Source organism: Bison bison, unplaced genomic scaffold, assembly GCF_000754665.1.
Source record: "Bison bison bison isolate TAMUID 2011002044 unplaced genomic scaffold, Bison_UMD1.0 scf7180017864197, whole genome shotgun sequence".
Lineage (NCBI taxonomy): Eukaryota > Metazoa > Chordata > Mammalia > Artiodactyla > Bovidae > Bison > Bison bison.
The window spans coordinates 2,965,285-2,985,531 of record NW_011494769.1 but is presented as its reverse complement, the minus strand read 5'-3'; the positions used below and the strand labels follow the sequence as shown (position 1 = coordinate 2,985,531).

The following is a 20,247-nucleotide window of genomic DNA, read 5'->3' as shown; positions in this document are numbered from 1 at the left end:
TTGGGGAATGTTGAGCATTACTTTAGATGCCTTTTAAAGGATTGTTGAACAAATTAGTCTGAAATGTAACAGATTATTCTTTATATAATAATTTATCTAATGCAGGGGAAGTCACAACATTGTTTAAAAATATAATGTAAAACCATTGGCAATTTTATTTTTGTTTTTCATTTAGAAGCTTAAATAGAATGGACATGATAGTGAAACTTTTCAAAATAGGGTATCCTATTGATTTGGCAGAGTCACCATTTACCAAGAATAATTTCCAGCTGCCGAATATTTTATAAAAATGCTAAGCGGATTCTTTTTCAAACTGATACATGTATCTTAGAAAACCTCCTTATTATGGTGGAAAATTACTTTGTGAATCTCTTTTCAGTTTGGATCTCAGGGGAAAAAACCCTAGATCATTGGATGGCTTAAGGCAAATCCAAAGAGTTTTGAGTGGGAAGAACATATAAGATGGCCTTAAGATTTGCAGGGAGGACCCATAGTGCTAATTAAACAGGCACATAGCACTGTACACATTGCTCCTGGATCTTAAGTATTGTACAGCTTGCCTCAAGCCCTGTCACTTCCCAAGATGTGGACATTAAGCCTAGTCCCTTGGCATAAGAAATGCTTTGCTTGTATTGATTCTGGACTCCAAACAGGAAGATTTCGAATTAGCACAGACCAGTGTCATTTTGACTTCCAGGTATGTCTGTATTGAGGCTGTGCCATCTCTGGCCCTTTTGATCTTAAAGTCAAGCATGCATGTGAAAGTACCCGATGGATGATCTGTCTGGAAATAAAATGTTAGATTATACTTGTCAGTTATTACAGTGTGTAAACTTATCACAGGTCTACAGTCTTCGTCTATAGATTTCCCTTAAAGCCTGAAAAACATGACCTCCTCATCCTAGCAAAGCTGTCATTCTGTCTCCTCACCCTTGAACTTAGTATCAGTGATTGTATGTGTACATTACACATGCACTTACATATTCTTTATCTTTTGCCTGATTCATTGCCTCTATAAATCCACAAATTGACTTACTTTTATGTCCTTGTATTCCTTTCTTCTGCGAACCATAGATTTCTATCTTACCATTTACTCTATATATTTTAAAGTGTGTTGGGTATGTTTGACTTGTCTCTCAAATTTCTTTCTTTCATGCTTTTCAAACTCTGATGTTTGTGTCCTACTGACTTTTTTACTTTTTTCCTGACTATGCTACTGTTTATTTTTTACGAAATCCTTTGTTAATGTCTACTTCTGAAGTTATCTAAGATGCTAATTGTATGTTTCTGTTCCACAGCCCATTATTTCATTTCTACACCTGTAGTTTACCACATCTTTGTTATCTTCTCTATTAAATAACCAAGAACACATTACAAAGATTTGTAAGTATAGATTATTTTATTCCTTTATTGTTGTCTTTACATTTTTTGTAACATAAGACTCTATTGGTGGTCTCACAACAAAACGATAGGTCGTGAATTGAACTTTTTATGTTGGCTTTCCCTTTTAAATAGGGAACATCTTCATTCAGCAATTTGTAGTGCCTAAATTGTAAAGTCGGGCTTCCCAGGTGTGCTAGCGGTAAAGAATCCATCTGCCAATGCAGGAGACATGAGAGATGTGGGTTTGATCCCTGCATAAGGAAGATTCCCTGGAGTAGAGAATGGCACCCCACTTCAGTGTTCTGGTCTGGAAAATCCCATGGGCAGAGGAGCCTGGCGGGCTATAGTCCATGGGACTGCAGAGACCAGACGCAGCTGAGCAAGTGAGCACACACACATGCTACTACAAACCTCAAACTAACCGTAAAATCAATGATGATATCAATAGATATTTAGAGGGTTTTTTTAATTGGTAGGAAATGATTTAATAGGGGCTTGTTTTATGACATGTGAGAATCAAAATATGTGTCAATTGACCTTGACTTTTCCTGTTAACTTTAACCTGTACTAATACTATTAATATTTAGAGATGTTTCTTATGTCTTTCATTTTGTCATTGTTGTTGTTCAGTCACTAAGTCATGTCCGACTGTGACCCCATGGACCGCAGGACGCCAGGTTCCCCCATCCTTCACTATCTCCCAGAGCTTAAATTCAAGTCCATTGAGTCAATGAGGCTATCTAACCATCTCATCCTTTGCCACCCTCTTCTCCTTTTACCTTCACTAGTCAAGTCTTTAATTTTGTAAACATTAATCAAATGCTTATAATATACCACTATCGTAAAGTAAAGAGATGTACAAGATCCTGATAATACACAGAAACAAAAAACTAATATAATGTAGAGTTGCCATTAGAGTGTGCCTTTAATGAGCTGTGGGGATTCAGAAAAGAAAAGAGTCCCCTGTGTTGGGAAGTCACTAGAGGCTTTCCAGGGGAAGTTACACTTGATATCCTTAAAGGTTGTTTCAATTTTGACAAAGGCAGGCATGGAATATGCCTAAGAGAATGTTGCAGATTAAGAGCTTAGTTTAGCCACAGTCATGGAAGCAGGAAATCATAAGATATATTAGGGAAATAGTAGTTCAGTTTGGAGAGGGAAATGGCAACCCACTCCAGTGTTCTTGCCTGGAGAATCCCAGCGATGGGGGAGCCTGGTGGGCTTCCGTCTATGGGGTCGCACAGAGTCGGACATGACTGAAGCGACTTAGCAGCAGTTCAGTTTGGCTAACGCTCAATTTTAAGGAGTAGTGGGAATAAGTCTGGAAAGGTAGATTAAAGCTACCAAGAAGAGTGACTTAAATTTTTGACCAAGTTCAGGCAGTGAAGAGACCCAAGGCAATATTTTCCAAACTGAATTTAATGGTCACATTTTTTCCTTTAAGTGAAAGAACTGACAATAAAATAGAAAATATAAAAATCCATTGTACATAGTAAGGTTATTTATTATTTTGTGAAACATATGTGTGTATGTGTGTGTGTGTATACACATGTGTGATGTGCATGCTAAGCTGTTAACATTTTAGATATATATATGTTTCTTACTGTTAAAAAGTTTTTGCAGTTAAACAAGTTTGAAAGCCACCACCTTGAAGGATTTTGCAAAAGAAATGACGTAGAAATGTATGGCTGAAGGAAGCTTCAAGGGCATTAGTTTGAACCACTAATAATGTTAAGAAGTGGGATGTTGTTGTTCAGTTGCTTAGCCACGTCTGACTGTTTGAGATCCCGTGGACTGGAGATGAGGGTTCAAATTGAAAACTCAGATACTTGGTTAGCTGAAAGGTTCTGAGCACATGAGCTGGGGGAATACAAGTGAGAGAGTTGAAGAGAGGACACTGAAGAGGTGGGTTGATAAGGTTTGATGGTAATATTGAAATAAAGAGGAATAAGGAGTCTATGTAAGGCCTTGGTAACTGACAGTTACATGGCTAATCTACTCAGCTTTCCCTGGGCACTGTTGATGATCAAAGTGAATTATGATAGCTGTCTATTACAAATATTGTGATCCTCAATTTGCAGCACCCTAACTTTGTCATCTCTTTAATCTGTATAGGATGGTATAGAAGATACTCCATATCAATCTGGGTTAATTTAATCAAGATTACCTCTTAATACATGTTAGTCTTGTTGGTCCTTTTACATTTTCTTCATAGAGTTGTATGTAGTACACAGCAACTGAAATATTCTATCCTATTCCGTGACTTTAAATAAATAATAAAGTACCTACAGGGGAGTGCAATGTACAGTACTAATGCTTTTGACATAATACTAATGTATGTAGGTGGGATTCAAATTACCATGGTCTTTCTCCAGTCTTTCACACTCCATAATGTCTCCTGGAAACTCTTGCCAGGTTAGTTTTTTTAGAGCATAGATCCAGGCACATTTTTCTCTTCATCAAAAATCTTTACCACTGACCCCCAAGGTTCTCTGCAATATTACTTCATCTTCTCTTTCACATTTTCCCAGTATTTCCCCACTTAGAACCTATGTTTGACCTGCACTAGACTGTTGTCAGGACTCTTTCTTCCCCACATAGTCCTTGTCTTTCCTGCCTAGTGCTATGTTTTATTCAGAAATAATTTTTCTTCTCCAATTCATTCTTTTACATGGCATCTCCTTGATACCTTCCTTGATATGCCCCCCTTGAGTATAATATCTTCTTCTCTGAAACTTTCATGTAACATTGTACTTCTCTTATAGTACTTAATCTATCTTAATATCCAGAGCTGCTGGCTTTGTTTTGTTGTGTGTTTTGTTTTCGTAGTGGGTTTTTGTTCAAAAGTTATAATTACTTCAAGGGGCAAGGATTGTATTTTGTTCTTTTTGATTTTTTATGAAACCCCACAACACTCCTTGGACTGTACAGGCATTAAGTTCAACTACTCTCTGGAATTCACTTTTTCTATCTGTAAAACTCCTTCTATCTTTTTTATTTGTTTTGAGAATAAATGAGAAAATATATGAGAGCCTCTTTAGGTTTCTAGAATAAAAGATGTTATATAATTTAGTTTTTTTAAAACCTGCCAATTTCGTGTCAGTCTCAGATTTTATTTCGTCTTTATTCCCTAGCTTCTCAAATACTCTGGTAAAACTAAATCAAATCAATTTTTTTATTGCATACAAATTTCCATTAGTATATTAATATTAAGTAGTGGCTTCAAGTTGCCATTGAGATGAGTGTAATTCCTCTTGACTTTATTAGTACGTTAATGCAGAGAAGAAAAAGAGTGGTAATCGTTCAAATTGTGAAAGAGGTTTTAATGGGGGAAAATTTATATTATATATTGGACTGAATTTATTCTTCTACATTTGTTATCTATAATTTTTGGCCCTCCAGAGTTTTTTTTAAGACTCTTTTAGTCCAATAGTACAGTGTTCCAAAAGATGTGTAGAATTAATGTTTCCTGTCCAGTTTCCTACATAGGTAAACAGAGGCATGGATTGTTTCAAAAAAAGATAAAGAAGTAACCCAAAGATGACAAAGGTTCTTATTACTAGATGCTTTTTTTTTCCATTAAAAATTATTTTGGCATGTTCTTTTAGGGTTTAACTCTATGCTTATTTTTTTTTTAATTTTTTTTCATATTTTATTAATTTTTTTAAATATACATTTATTTTAATTGGAGGTTAATTACTTTACAATATTGTATTGGTTTTGCCATACATCAACATGAATCCGCCATAGGTATACACGTGTTCCCCATCCCGAATCCCCTTCCCTCCTCCCTCCCCGTACCATCCCTCTATGCTTATTTTTAAAATTGAGTCAGTGTATTTTCTATTAACTCATTTGTAAAAAGCCTCAAGCAAAAACTTTAATTGAAAGTTACCTGAACTAAACTTAGAGGATTTTCAACTTTTGAGACAGTATGTGAAGAACTAAGAGATTTTAAAAATGGCTCTAAAACAAGGCAGAGGCATTAAAATGGAACTGTTATGCATACTCCTGTATATAAGAGCAGTTATCTTTCACTGCCAGTAGAATTATGCCACCGTTGCTCAGAGAATCTACAGTGCTGAAGCATGTGATCATTTTGTGTACTTGCACAGAGTAGGTGCTCAATGAGCAGTTGTTTAATTAGACTTACTGAACAAGCCTTGACAAAATTTAGCTAATATTGATCCTTATAGATTTCTATACAAATAGAGACAAATAAGAAGAGGCATTTCCCTTCTTTGCGCAAAATTCTTTGCTACCTATTATAAGATTTGTTCCAGGGCGATTGAAATGGTCAGTGGTCTGTTTTAAAACAAGTTCCCTTGTGGATTCCTTTCTGTGTAGTAATTTTGCAAGGTTACCAGAGAGGAGGAGGAGTCATTGTCACTTGGTACATACCCCATGGCCTTCCCTTTTGAGCCTTTCACAATTTCACTCCTTTAATAATGTTTATTTGTCTCACAGTCATTTTTGTGACTTCCTTAAACCTCACACAAGTTTTACTGATTTTTACTGATCATATAGTTTGGACTTGATCACAGGAAGCTAATAAGAGTCAGTCTAGTGGAGTTCAGTGCAGGCTAACGTGATATTTTCAGACAGGATTTCTTAACCTAGAGGGGAGAAATATTTTTGAACCCTGAAATTTTTGTAAAGTTCTTTTGTAAATATAAATTTTTCTAACAAGAGGTCTAAATTTTTATTATAGTCCCAAAATGATCTGTTCTTTTTTTAAGGTTTAAGAACTACCATTTGAACCATCAATTTCAGAAAGCCTTGTAGCCTAGGCTACTTGGCTACTTGTAGTCATGATTACTCAAGTTAGGAATCTATTGGCCACTAAGCCTATAATATGCTATGTGCTATGAAGTCAGAAGGGGCTTCTGTGGCTTTCAAAAAGCAGAGGAAAGTAGCATGGAGTTAGTGTACCAGAGAGCAGATGTGAATGTCCAATATCTCTCAAGAAAGATATTAAGATCTCAAAGATAATAAGATCTCAAAGATAATCTGAATTTAATTCGGATGACTATTATATCTACTACCGTGGACAAGAATCCCTTAGAAGAAATGGAGTAGCCCTCAGTTCAGTTCAGTCGCTCAGTCGTGTCCGACTCTTTGCAACCCCATGAATCGCAGCACGCCAGGCCTCCCTGTCCATCACAAACTCCCAGAGTTCACTCAGACTCATGTCCATCGAGTCAGTGATGCCATCCAGCCATCTCATCCTCTGTCGTCCCCTTCTTCTCCTGCCCCCAATCCCTCCCAGCAATAGAGTCTTTTGCAATGAGTCAACTCTTCGCATGAGGTGGCCAAAGTACTGGGGTTTCAGCTTTAGCATCCTTCCTTCCAAAGAAATCCCAGGGCTGATCTTCAGAATGGACTGGTTGGATCTCCTTGCAGTCCAAGGGACTCTCAAGAGTCTTCTCCAACACCACAGTTCAAAAGCATCAATTCTTCAGTGCTCAACTGTATTCACAGTCCAACTCTCACATCCATACATGACCACAGGAAAAACCATAGCCTTGACTAGACGGACCTTTGTTGGCAAAGTAATGTCTCTGCTTTTGAATATGCTCTCTAGGTTGGTCATAACTTTTCTTCCAAGAAATAAGCATCTTTTAATTTCATGGCTGCAGTCACCATCTGCAGTGATTTTGGAGCCCCAAAAAATAAAGTCTGACACTGTTTCCACTTTTTCCCCATCTATTTCCCATAAAGTGATGGGACAGATGCCATGATCTTCGTTTTCTGAATGTTGAGTTTTAAGCCAACTTTTTCACTCTCCTCTTTCACCTTCATCAAGAGGCTTTTTAGTTCCTCTTCATTTTCTGCCATAAGGGTGGTGTCATCTGCATATCTGAGGTTATTGATATTTCTCCCGGCAATCTTGATTCCCTAGTAGTCAACAAAAGAGTCCAAAATGCAGTATTTGGATGCAATCTGAAAATGACAGTATGATCTCTGTTCATTTCCAAGGCAAACCATTCAGTATTATAGTAATCCAAGTCTATGCCCCAACCACTAATGCTGAAGAAGCTGAAGTTGAATGGTTTTATGAAGACCTAAAAGACCTTCTGGAACTAACATCAAAAAAAAAGATGTTCTTTTCATCATAGGGGACTGGAATGCAAAAATAGGAAGTCAAGAGATACCTGGAGTGACAGACAAGTTTGGCCTTGGAGTACAAAGCAAAGCAAGGCGAAAGCTAAAAGAGTTTTGCCAAGAGAACGCACTGATCATAGCAAACACCCTCTTCCAACAACACAAGAGAAGACTCTACACATGGACATCACCAGATGGTCCGAAATGAGATTGCTTATATTCTTTGCAGCCAAAGATGGAGAAGCTCTATACAGTCAGCAAAAAATAAGACTGGGAGGTGAAGCATTACTTCACCAACAAAGGTCCATCTAGTCAAAGCTATGGTTTTTCCAATAGTTACATATGGATGCGAGAGTTGGACAGTAAAGAAAGCTGAGTGCCGAAGAATTCATGCTTTTGAACTGTGGCATTGGGGAAGACTCTTGAGAGTCCCTTGGACATCAAGGCGATCCAACCAGTCTCTAAAGGAAACCAGTCCTGAATATTCATTGAAAGGACTTACGCTTAGCTGAAGCTCCAGTAGTTTGGCCACCTGGTGGGAAAGACCGACTCATTTGAAAAGACCCTGATGCTGGGAAAGACTGAAGGCAGGAGGAGAGGGGGACAACAGAGAATGAGATGGTTGGATGGCAACACTGACTCAATGGACATGAGTTTGAGGAAGCTCTGGTAGTTGGTGATGGACAGGGAAGTGTGGTGTGCTGCGTTCTATGGGGTCACAGAGTCATACATGAGTGAATGACTGAACTGAACTGAAAGATAGTAGAGTGAAAAATGCCATCTTGTAATTTCATGTAAGAAATGAAGATGACCAGAAAAGGACCAATAGGCTTGGGTCCTGTGTGTTTTCAGGATGGTTCTTAATAGGCCTTTGGATTTTCTGCTGAAGGAGAAAAGGACAAGGATACAAATGGCAGTGTTCCTGATTTCCTCAAGTACAAGTTTCTTCTTCTGAATTTCTGTTGTGTTTAGTTACTGTTTTGGATAGTCATTACATTATGCTTTGTTTGCACCCTTATTTGCTTATAATTATATCTTCTTTGCTAGTTTATAACCTCTTGAAGGCATGACTTTCTGTTTTTCCATTTTGGATACTCTGCAGTGCTCATCATGGTGTCCTGTCCATAAGAAATACACAGAATTTTTCATTATATATTTTTCCTAGGGATGCTGTTGAAGATATTTCCCATATAACATATGCAATTTTATAACAATCCAAGGGTGAAATTTCTCTCACGACTTAGTCTTTATATCAGTTTGCCTCACTCCAACTATTAGTTTTTATTGTATGAACACTAAATCATGCAACTCATTTTAGTTTCCTGTCTATATTGATTATTAGTGCTGAACCATGCTTTTTTTTTTCAGTTATTTTTGTAACTATAATTGCTATTGTTTATGGAGGACTACCTGCCAGGCTCTGCCCTAATCTCTACATATTATATTTTAATTTATTTTTACCTCAGCCCTGTTTATTATCCCTGTTTTGCAGATAAGTCATTGAAATACAGGACAAATAACTTGTCCAAGGTTGTATAGCTAGAAAGTAGAACATGTACTTTTAATCTCTGTGTTCTGTTGTCTCCCAACAATACATATGTGTTAACTCATGCGGATATTACCATATAACAGTACATATGTAACACATATATAGACCAATAAGACATGTATGAATTAACAGTGAGACAGAGGAACAGATGTGATTTGACTAAGGAAAGGAAATTATTAAAACGTGGATTAAAATGATATATCTGTGATCTCATCTCATTTCAAAGTTTTCAGAATAGTTTTAGATTATTGCTACTCAAGTTTGGTCTAGGGGCTGGCGCTAGTCCAAGAAGTGTTTTCCATTGGTTTAAGGTCAGCTATTTATAGAAATTGAAAATAAGTATTTAGAAACTTTTATAGTTATTTGAGAGTAATTTTATATTTATTGACCCTAATAATAATAATTTGGCCTTGTATCTTTTAAAACTTTTTTGGTAATTCATTTTAATTGTATTTTGCAAAAGTTGTGGTCTTTGAAAGTTTGCAATTTTTTTTTTTTTTCCTTAAAGTTATCTTTAACACCGTTGGAGAAGCACTGGTCCTGTTGTTCAGTTGCTCAGTCATTTCTGACTCTTTGCAACCCCATGGACTGCAGCATGCAGGCTTCACTTCCCTGTCTTTCACTATCTTCCGGAGCTTGCTCAGACTCATGTCCATTGAGTCGATGATGCCATCCAACAGTCTCACCCTCTGTCACCCCCTTCTCCTCCTGTCTTCAATCTTTCCCAGCATTAGGGTCTTTTCCAATGTGTTGTCTCTTCTCATCAGGTGGCCAAAGTATTGGCCAAAGTATTCAACTTCAGCATCAGTCCTTCCAGTGAATATTCAAGATTGATTTCCTTTAGGATGGACTGGTTGGATCTCCTTGCAGTCTAAGGGACTCTCAAGACTCTCTAGCACCACAGTTCAAAAGCATCAAGTTTTTAGGCTATTTGCCTGAAGAAGACAAGACATGATCTAGAGCTTGAAATTACATTCTAAACTAAACTTGACTGCAGATGAATTAGGAATTGGTATATTTGGCTGCTTTGTCAGTTTCTTGATCCTGTGAGAAAAGGCCTTAAATTGAATGGACTTTTTAGGGAAGAAGGACTTTTTTTTTTCCTTATTATTCTCAAGAATGACACATTTTAATTTAGTCCTTGATACAAGACAGTAGCACGAGGAACGTGTCTATCATTTATAGTCACAGCTTCCTTCCTTGACTTATCAAAGTAGCTAATAAGGTACTTTGAATTTTTTGTGTGTTCAAATGGTTTACTGGAATAACAGAAAAGAAAAAAGATAGCTGCAAGACATTGCAGATGATGCTGTGTTGGCATAATAGCGTTTACATTTATGGAAAGCAAAGATAGTTTCACTAAATTAATATTTGCAAAACCAATTCAGTTCCTAATTTTTCTTTTTAAGTGGATTGGGAAACCTTCTATAATATAATGTAAAATAATTACATACTCAGTTACTAATCCTAATAGAGTCTTTCAGTGTTCATACGATTACCATCTCCTCTTTAAAATAATCTCTTTTCGGTGATCCCCTAACGCAGCATTTGATGAGTTCTTTTCATCACTATTTTTTTGGATGTTTAAAAGTTGGCCTCCAGATAGAGAAATGGGCTGATGATATGAACAGGCATTTCATAGAGAAAGAAATTGAAGTAGCCAGTGTCAATCTCAGTAATCCCAAACTACAGCTATCACTTGGGTGTGTGAGTGTTCTAAGTTGCTTCAGTGGTGTCAGATTCTTTGTGACCCTCTGGCTGTAGCCTGCCAGCCTTCTCTTCCATGGGATTATCCCAGCATGAATGTTGAAATGGGTTGCCATGCCCTCCTCTAGGGGATCTTCCCAACCCGGGGATCAATCCCGTGTCTCTTATGTCTCTTGCATTGGCAAGTGGGTTCTTTACCATTGTCTCCACCTGGGAAGCCCATCCATCATTTGGGCAGGATTAAGAAATGATATTGGTTTTGGAGAAGTGAGTACTGTTACGTGCTGCATGTAGTCCTATAAGTTCGTTCAGCCTTTTTGAAGGTAATTGGGCAGAACTCATCAGAAAACAAAAAATACAGCATCTCTTTATCCAGCCCTTCCACTTTTGAGGATATATTAAGTTGACTCAAAGATTTAGAAATGACTGGCAAACTAAATTATGATTTATCCACACAATGGAATAATGTATAGATCAAAAATTAAGTTGCACAAATACATTTATATGTATTATGAAGAGAAGGAAATGGATTACCAAATACTCTTTTTGGTATAATTACATTTTTTAGAAGTATTTGTACAAATACACACATAGAAAAAGATCTGAAAGATAAATTTTAAGTCTGTGGAAAGTATTAAGAGCATTTATATAATTTTTGCTCATTTGAATTTTTGATTCTTTCCTCTAATGAGTATGTATTGCTTTTGAAGCTTTTTTGTTGAAGATGTAGCCTCTATCTTAAAATGTACAGAATAGTATAGGAGTGAAGGATACCTGATAATCAACAGGATGTCCCCATTCCCCAGGTCCTATTCTGAAGGTTCACCAGGAGCCTGTTTTCTTTTACAGCTGGTTCTTGAAAGCTATGTGTGAGGGTTTTTTTTTTTTTTTCCCTCTGTGACAAATGCCTATCATTTTCTAAACAAGAAAGCCAATGTCCCGGTTAGGTGTGTGGAGTTCTTTTCATTCATTTGCAGCGCTGTTGTGTTAATACTAAATAGGCAGAGACAGCCTGACTGGTGGTGCAGGATGGTGAGCCAGTCCTGGGGCTTTTTCTGGTCAGCCCAGAATCCTCTGATTGCCACGTTTTCCTAATTTCCCATTTCCAAGGCATTACTTGAATGACCTTTCTTGCTGAATATGATGCTCTGAATCTCCAAGATTTTCACATGCATTTGGAAGTGGGCAGCCAGGCGATTGTTTACAGGACTCCCAATGAACTGTGTGCTCACAGCAAGTTTGATAAACACACATTTCCTCCTTTTATCAGTGAGATTGCAGAATGTGAAGTATGAGTTTCCAGTTTTACTCATTCCCCTCAGCCCTTTTCCTGTTTAAAAACTTAGACATACTAATTGGATACTGATCTGTCCCTGTTTTTTATTTTGCTTACTGGTAGTTGACGGCTTATTCCACTACTTACCTAGGCAAGGCTTGGCAGTCCTTCAAAAATAAACTTTCCATGTATACAAGTTAAAGGAGATTCATCCCAAGGAATGTAATGTGAGCACTAATTAACAGTAATGACTGCTAATCACTTTGCTTTTTATACTCCTTTAGAAGCACTGCTATTATTCAATGTAGTTAAGTAAAATGCTTGTATATGAATCAACAATGCTGCATCCTTTTAGCAGCTATTGCTCACAATCAAGCTTTGCATAAATTCAAGTTAAACAAAATTGATTTTAATATGCTACATTTCTTTTTATAATAGGAAACTAAAATATCTACTTAAATATCCTTAATACTAAAGACAATACCTGTTTTCCTTTTTTACAATCATCCTTGTGGTAGTCGGAAAGCAATATCCCAATTTTTCTCACAGTTCACGACATTTCTTAGATTTCTTTGACATTGCATGTGGTATACTCTTCATAGTCACAGCTCCACTTTGACTGTATTGAATGCATTTTATCAGATCAGTGAAAAGCCATGGGCTTGTATTTAATTTTTCTGGTTTTGTACATTTACTTCCTAGAGATCGTACAGTTTCTTAAAATTATATGGCCCATTTGTATAAACTTAGTTCATAGGATTGTACATTCAGTGTTGATTAAAAAAGGTTGTTTTATTATGTTTAGTGTATTATTAGACTATTATAGAAGCTTTCTGTTTATTTACATGCACTCAGCATACCTATAAACTGCCTTGCCTCAGGAGGAGACTAAGAAAAACTCATAAATTAATAATTTAAGGGAGCAATACTCAAGTAGCATTTTGGTTAAGTTAATAAGTTAAAGCTTTAGAGTCAGTACTGGCCACTTTAATAATGCTTTACTTCTGACTTTTATTGGCAGAAAATAACTTGTTAAATTGGAGCTTTTGAAATCAAATTAAATCTAACATACCATCTGAAGCCCCTTCCCCTCTTTTTGATTTATAAGCAGGTTGACATATTATTAAAGAATTTTTAACACTTTCACAGTTCTGCACTTTGATTTCAGAGAAAGTGCTAATCTCTCTGGAATTTTGAGAATGACAAAATGAGCTGTATACTGTTTTTCTAGGGAATTTGGAATTCTTAATTTGAAGCCTTAGTTTTATTTTATTATTATTTTTATTTTTTTGGTTGCACTGTGTGACTTGTTGGATCTTAGTACCCTGACCAGGGATTGAACCTGGGCTCTTGGCTTTGGCAGTGAAAGCAAGGAGTCCTAACCACTGGACTGCCAGAGAATTCCAAGACCTTGGTTTTATGATACTTTTATTAATGCTGATTCATCCAACTTCTGATGTGCTGTTGTGACCTGATATGCATTAATGATTTCTCATTTTACATGTTATCTGTAGTTGCCTGGTCATGATGTTTTAATTCTTACAGCTAATGTTAGTATTTCTACAGAGGTTCAGCAATTCAGGACATTATTTTTAAATTACCAAAATAAAATAATTTGATTTCCCTTTCCCTTTTATACTATTCATATTGTCAAAAATTTTAATTTTTGGTGAATAAACAAGTGGAAAAGTTTAGGTGGTAGTATAATAAGAAGCTTTGTATTTTATATACTAGTCTTATTGTAATACATTGCAAACATATGTATTTAAAGAGATCTTTGGCCCTGTACTTAATTGAATTTAGTTTCAAAGAATTATAACAGGGATGATGTGACAGGGCAGAAAATACTTGGAAGTTTAAGTGAATGTTGTCCATATGTAATTATAAGATTAGTGAATATTGTTGTGTATAATATTTCTTTTATATGCCAGAACTGTTGCATAATAGCAACACACAATTCCTATCTCTGAGTAAAAACTTGTTTTTTCTATTTTTCTTGGAGTTTTTACATATAATAGAATTTCATTTTAAAAAGGTGAGAATTTCAATTTTTATCCTTTTGTTTGTTTGTTTTGTTTTTGCAGTGTGTTTACTTTCATGTGAGAGTGATTGATCTGTACCTATCATTTTTCCCAAAGAGGCGACAAATGAAACTGGCCTTTTAGACAAAAGTATGCAAACAGACTGCATTCTTTCTGTTGATAGAATTATGGAAGGATTGCATGAGGTGCCACATTCATTTTCCTATTGATTGTGAGGAGGACTCTGCAATGGGGTGCTGTTTCCATTGGATAAGGAGGTGCCATGATTAGTTACCTTTCTCATGAAAGCACTACAAAGGGAAATGCAAAATGTGTGCAATGTGGTGTTCTCAATTTGACAGTTGTTTTTGTTAAGTTTCTTGCCCCATTGAAGTCTAGCCTATTTTAGAAAAACATACATTTTGACCTTTTCCATTTTTTAGGCTTAGTAGATTTCCATGCATTTGACCCTTTAAGAAATTACATATTGTAGACGTTTTTCTCGGATTCCGTTGTAGAGCTTCAAAGTTGATGCAACAGTGCCCTCTGTAGTCTTCTAGTGAACAGTAGAGAAATGTAGATGATTTAGAATATTCAGGTAAGAAGCAGGATATTTAAATTTAATTTTTGCTCAGACAAGAGACTCCTTTTTCCTAAGCAGACATTCTTGTTTTTCACTAGTGGCTTTACTTTAACCTAAGGAAACAAAAAACCGTTCTGAGTTTTCATTTAGAATTATTGGCTACCTCTTGTTGTTACTCAGTGGTAAATATCAAGTTTTATCAGACATTCATCAGAGTAATCTGAGATAGAAGGAACCTTACAAGCTGTACTATCTCTTCATGAAATATCTTTTTGAAGTTGAGTTCCAATAAGAGTATTTTAGAAAATAATATAGTTTCTTTCTACTCATTTCTTCTATTTAATTAGAGCCTGAGTGGGCTGCCTAGAACTTAACTTATACTAATTCCAGAATTGGGTTACCCAGGCTTTATACATGACATTATTTAAATTCAAGTTAAAGTAGTTACACGATGACTAAATTATTTTTCATTCATTAGCATTAATTTAAATTTTAGATTTTCCTTTCTCTTTTTTGGTTACCTATTTGATCCTATAGGTTGATAGCTAAATTTTTTGTTGTAAAACAACTTTACATGAAGCTGTTAAATGATAGTAAAAGAAGGCATCATATTTAGCTGTGATTAGAAGAGAAAAATTACATGTGCAAAGTTTAGCTTTTGAAAGTGTTTTAATTAAAAAAGCATGGACCCAAATCATAGCTTCTCCTATATTTACTATGTAATATTGAACACATTTCTTAACCTCTGAGCCTGCGTTCTCATCTGCCAAATGGGAGTGAAAATAGTTTATCTTTTGAGGGTTTTGTAAGAGGTGAGAGATAATGTATATTAATTGGACAAGGCATTGTATGTGCTCAGATGGTAGCCATAGTCCAAATATCCCAATGTGAAGGTAAGTGGTATTGTCTTACCTGGAGAAGTTTTAATATAAATCTAGAACACATTTAATGTACTATAGATTTCTTTAAAAATTCTGATCTCATAACTTCTGATGATTTATGTGAATCTGAAAGTTGGCATAGTATTCCTTGGTAATGTGGTCTGACAAAGTGAGATGTGCATTAACTTTCAATTCCCTGCAGACCTCATCCCCAAACTTCTTAAACAGGCCATGTTTATAAACTTTACTTTAGTAGACATTTACCCACAAACCGATATTGACAACATGAGAAAGCTGATGATAAATGAAACTCAAAAAAGGAATCTTTTATTTTTTCCATTCAGTGTATCTGGGAGCACTTAGGATACTTTTCATTACCTGTGCTCTTAGTGGTAGTGTAGAGCCCTTATTCTATTTTGTAGTAAATGGCTTTTGCTCTCTTCACCCAACTACAAAAAAAGATGTGTAAAAATAGATGAAAGTGGAGCTTTTCTGGTTAAAATAGACTTGGGGGACTAAAAACTCTCCCCTTCTAAAGAACAAAGTTTAAAAATCACTTGGTACTGTACCATACACACACACACACACACACACATACACACACCGTCCTTTTTTGTGCAAAAGCTTTATTATACTTTGGTTTGAATATAAAGCACTTAATTCTTTACCTGGCACATAAAAGGTGCTCAATTAATGTGTGCTGAATAAAAAAAAATTTAGTATCAAGTCTTTTTTTTTTATTGATACATAAGATTCAAGATATATATATTAAAATACACAATTTTATGTAGGTACATGATATTACAGTAACTATTTCTCTGTGAACCACTTAAAATAAGCACACCTCCAGAGCAATTCATTAAAGTTAAATGGTAATTCTTTAAAGTCAAATTGTGATAACTACAAATAATAATCATAAATGAATTTTTAAAAATTCAAAACTTGTCTTCAAAATGATTAAAAGTGGTTATATTCCCCAGTGACAGATTTAGCTAAAGATTTGGGCATTTCAAATAACCTGATTATAAGCATAATCTTTCTCAAGGAGCTACTAGATTGAATTTTCTTAACATTTTGTAAAGTACTGTTTTTCTTGTAAAGTTCTTATTTGTGCTTCACATTGATTTTGAATAACCTTAAATTTAATATTATAATAAAGCATATATTGGTTTTAGTATATAATTTAGGTTAACAGTGATAACTCAAAACCATTTTTTTAAATCATTCTAAAGAAGCAACCAATGTTTAAGCCTATAGATTGAAAATGAGCAAGCTCTTAATAAACCAAATATGGTAGTTCTTTTTAAAAATGGCCAGTTGCAGTAGGAAACATGTTTAAAATTAAATTCTGGTTTACAAGACTGACAAACTGCTGTCTACCAAGAAGGAATGAGTAAGGTATTTTTTCTTTGCAATGAAAGTACCAAATTAAGAATCCGCTTAATTAAAATAATGATAAATGTAGATTACATTACTGAAGACAGTGAAATACAGCTGCTCTGTCTAGTGAGAGCCTGCATAATTTACCCAGACTGTACAAAGACGCAATGGCTCAGCCACTGCAGACTGTTAGAAGAAATGTCCTGTTTATTCTACATACATTTCTTTTTTTAATTAAAATGTCAATGATAATTTTATAGCAGTCCTCTTAAAAAAAATCCTTCTTTAAATTTCTTCAAGGTGGTAGAATGTGAGACGAGATCATTGCCATTGCTGAATGAAGATTAAACCTGAGACAAAATAGCATTTTTGTTATTTTTATTAATTCAGTTTTCTTTATTATAAGTTGATATTGAAGTATATGATGGATTTTTTTTTAATATGAGTCTTGTGTGAGAGGAATGTGGCCGAAATCTCTGAATATACATTTTATTTAAAAATCTTTAAGAACCTCAGCAAGATCTGGATGGTACCAAAAGTACTGTTGCTTACAAAAAAAAATGTATATGTATACTGTGGAATTCTCAAGGTGGGTATATCAGGATTAGCTGGGTGCTATTTCCTCCTCAGCTCCTCACTGGATTGTGATGAAGGATAATATGTTGTGACAGTGTTTGGAGATCAAAAAGAAGTTGACAGCACCCGTTCCACTGTATGGGCTTCCCAGGTGACGCTAGCGATAAAGAACCTGCTTGCCAAAGTAGGAGACATAAGAGACACGGGTTTGATCCCTAGGTCGGGAAGATCCACTGGAGGAGGGCATGGGAACCCACTCCAATATTCTTGCCTGGAAAATCCCATGGACAGAGGAGCCTGGTGGTCTACAGTCCATGGGTTGGAAAAGAGTCGGGCATGACTGAAACATCTTACCATGCATGTACATTACACTGTATATTTTCCCTTTGCTTTAATGATGACCGGTGATATCTTCATACTTACATATATTTCAAAAAGCCAAGGTTGTGTGTAACAAGAAATGTTGGGGCATGTTTTGCTTCCAAAGGCTAAGTGATGACCTGTAGTTAGATTTGACTCTGTTCCAGGCTCTGCCACATGCTAGCTGTATGACCTTGGTTTAGTTAATTTTTCTACACTTTGGCTTTCACATTTGTTAAGTGGGGCTAGCAATACTACCATCATAGGATTGTCATGAACATTAGTGGGAGATTAAAACGGATCATAGAGGAAACCTCAATAAACGTTAACTATTACATTATTATCATTATTCATCAGTAAGTAAAGTATGTTTTTGTTTTATTTTTTTTGCTTTGGAGCAATAGAGCATTGTTCTTAACTAACTTAAGATCATTGTTATCTGTTGATCTTGTTCTTAGAGAAGTTAACCATGCTGTTCTGTGTCTTTAGGTATTGTGTGGTAGAAATTCTGCTACTCTTTACTGCTAAGTCATTTCAGTCATGTCTGACTCTGTGCAACCCCGTAGACGACAGCCCACTAGGCTCCCCCGTCCCTGAGATTCTCCAGGCAAGAACACTGGAGTGGGTTGCCATTTCCTTCTCCAATGCATGAAAGTGAAAAGTGAAAGGGAAGTCGCTCAGTCGTGTCCGACCCTCAGCAACCCCATGGACTGCAGCCCTCCAGGCTCCTCCATCCATAGGATTTTCCAGGCAAGCGTACTGGAGTGGGGTGCCATTGCCTTCTCTGCTACTACTCTTTATTTTGTCTTTAATTGTCTTTCCTTTTTATGCGTTAGGTATGAATTGCTTTGACCTTGGTGAATATGATGTCAAAATGTATGCATTTCACTGTGTCTGTTTTTCACTTTGCTTTAGCTTGATACCACTGGAATTGATTGAATGTTTTCCAGGGTTCAGTTTTTCTAAAGAGTCTTTCATGTGCCCAGCTAAATAAATAAATTTATATTAAAAAAAAAAACTAATTGCCTAGACAGATTTATAAACAGAAAATGGTCACATCACTAGAATTTGAAAACTTTATATGAGAAAACAATATGAGGAGGGTTTCTTCAGATGATTTTATTCTCTTTTTTCTTTGAGCTTCAATAAAATGACTGAAGCAAGAGATACAAAGATAAGAAGTCACATACTATATAACCATTATTCATAACGTTTATACATGTGAATTGTAGAACATTAATACATTTTATTTTTTCTCTTGTTTTTCCAGATTTATTTCTAGTTACTAGACATGTAGATGATTAAAGCCCAGTACCTGTCTTAGGACTTGGCACTTGGAGTTTTAAGGGAAAAAGTTACTGTTCTGTATTCATCAGAATTATTCTTTGTGATGAATTCTTAGCTTTTTAAAAAATATCTCATATTCTTTGTAGCGTACCTTTGTTCCATGAGTTGGCATTCATCTTTCCTTGTCTGCCACTGTCACTTAGTTTCACCTAAGAGTCCTGTGGTCTTTAAGGCTCAGTATTGCTCTAACTGGGCCTGTTTGTGGATTATACTTATGAACCTTGATTTAACTTATAATTTTGATTATAATGTAGTCATTTCTTTTTAACCAATTTAGAGTCTCTAAGTTTCCTGCCTGTCCTGGTGCTCTACAATGGAGAGCAGATAATGACATGTTAACAGCTTCTACCACAGTACTAGTTTTGCCAAAGTCAAGGGTGATTTTATACTAAAATTAGATCTGACTTCCTGTTCAGTGTATCCTGGGGTCATTAATTCAACACTATGTACTGTTTTAAATTAGTTACTGTGGAAAGCCAGAAACTACCTCTCCCCTTTATTTATGGAAGCATCATCTCATTAATTTTAGGTACTCTTCAGGGCTCTCAAAGGCTAGATTCTGTCAAAGACTAGGGCATTTAAACCTTAATTTTAGGTTAATTCAAGGGCCTTGTTTTTCAGGTGAAAGTCTTGAGCATTTATACTTATGTAGAAATTTTGTCTTCGGCTTTGAGTAGCTTGATCCTTCCTGCTGTTGAACATATATAGTTTCTTCTCAGATTGTTATTTGTGTATATTTTAGACAAAACAATGATGTATATAGGAAAAACTAATCTAGTTGTGTGAAGAGTTGGCAGAATTATAAGATGTCAAACATGTTGAACTTTCTGCTTTATGGTTAACTGATAATTACTGATTCCCTACTATATATAGATTCGGTGTATATACTGAATTCCCTATTTTATATAATGGATTTAGTGTGACTACTCTTTACTCCATGTTTTAATTGACTTGGAATCAGTAGATCAGTCAAGCAATCTGAAATGAAAATCATTGTGAAGCATTTACAGCCAGGAAAAGTTTAAGAGAAAACATAGTTACAATTTACTGTTACTAATTAACACATTATCTAAAATATT

At 35.6% G+C, this 20,247-nt stretch overlaps 1 protein-coding gene across 2 annotated transcripts in view; it reads left to right on the top strand.

The window, feature by feature from the left end:
• Positions 1-20,247, top strand: part of DPH6 (diphthamine biosynthesis 6) — a 192,079-nt gene that overhangs the window by 18,479 nt on the left and 153,353 nt on the right. The window lies entirely within an intron of this gene.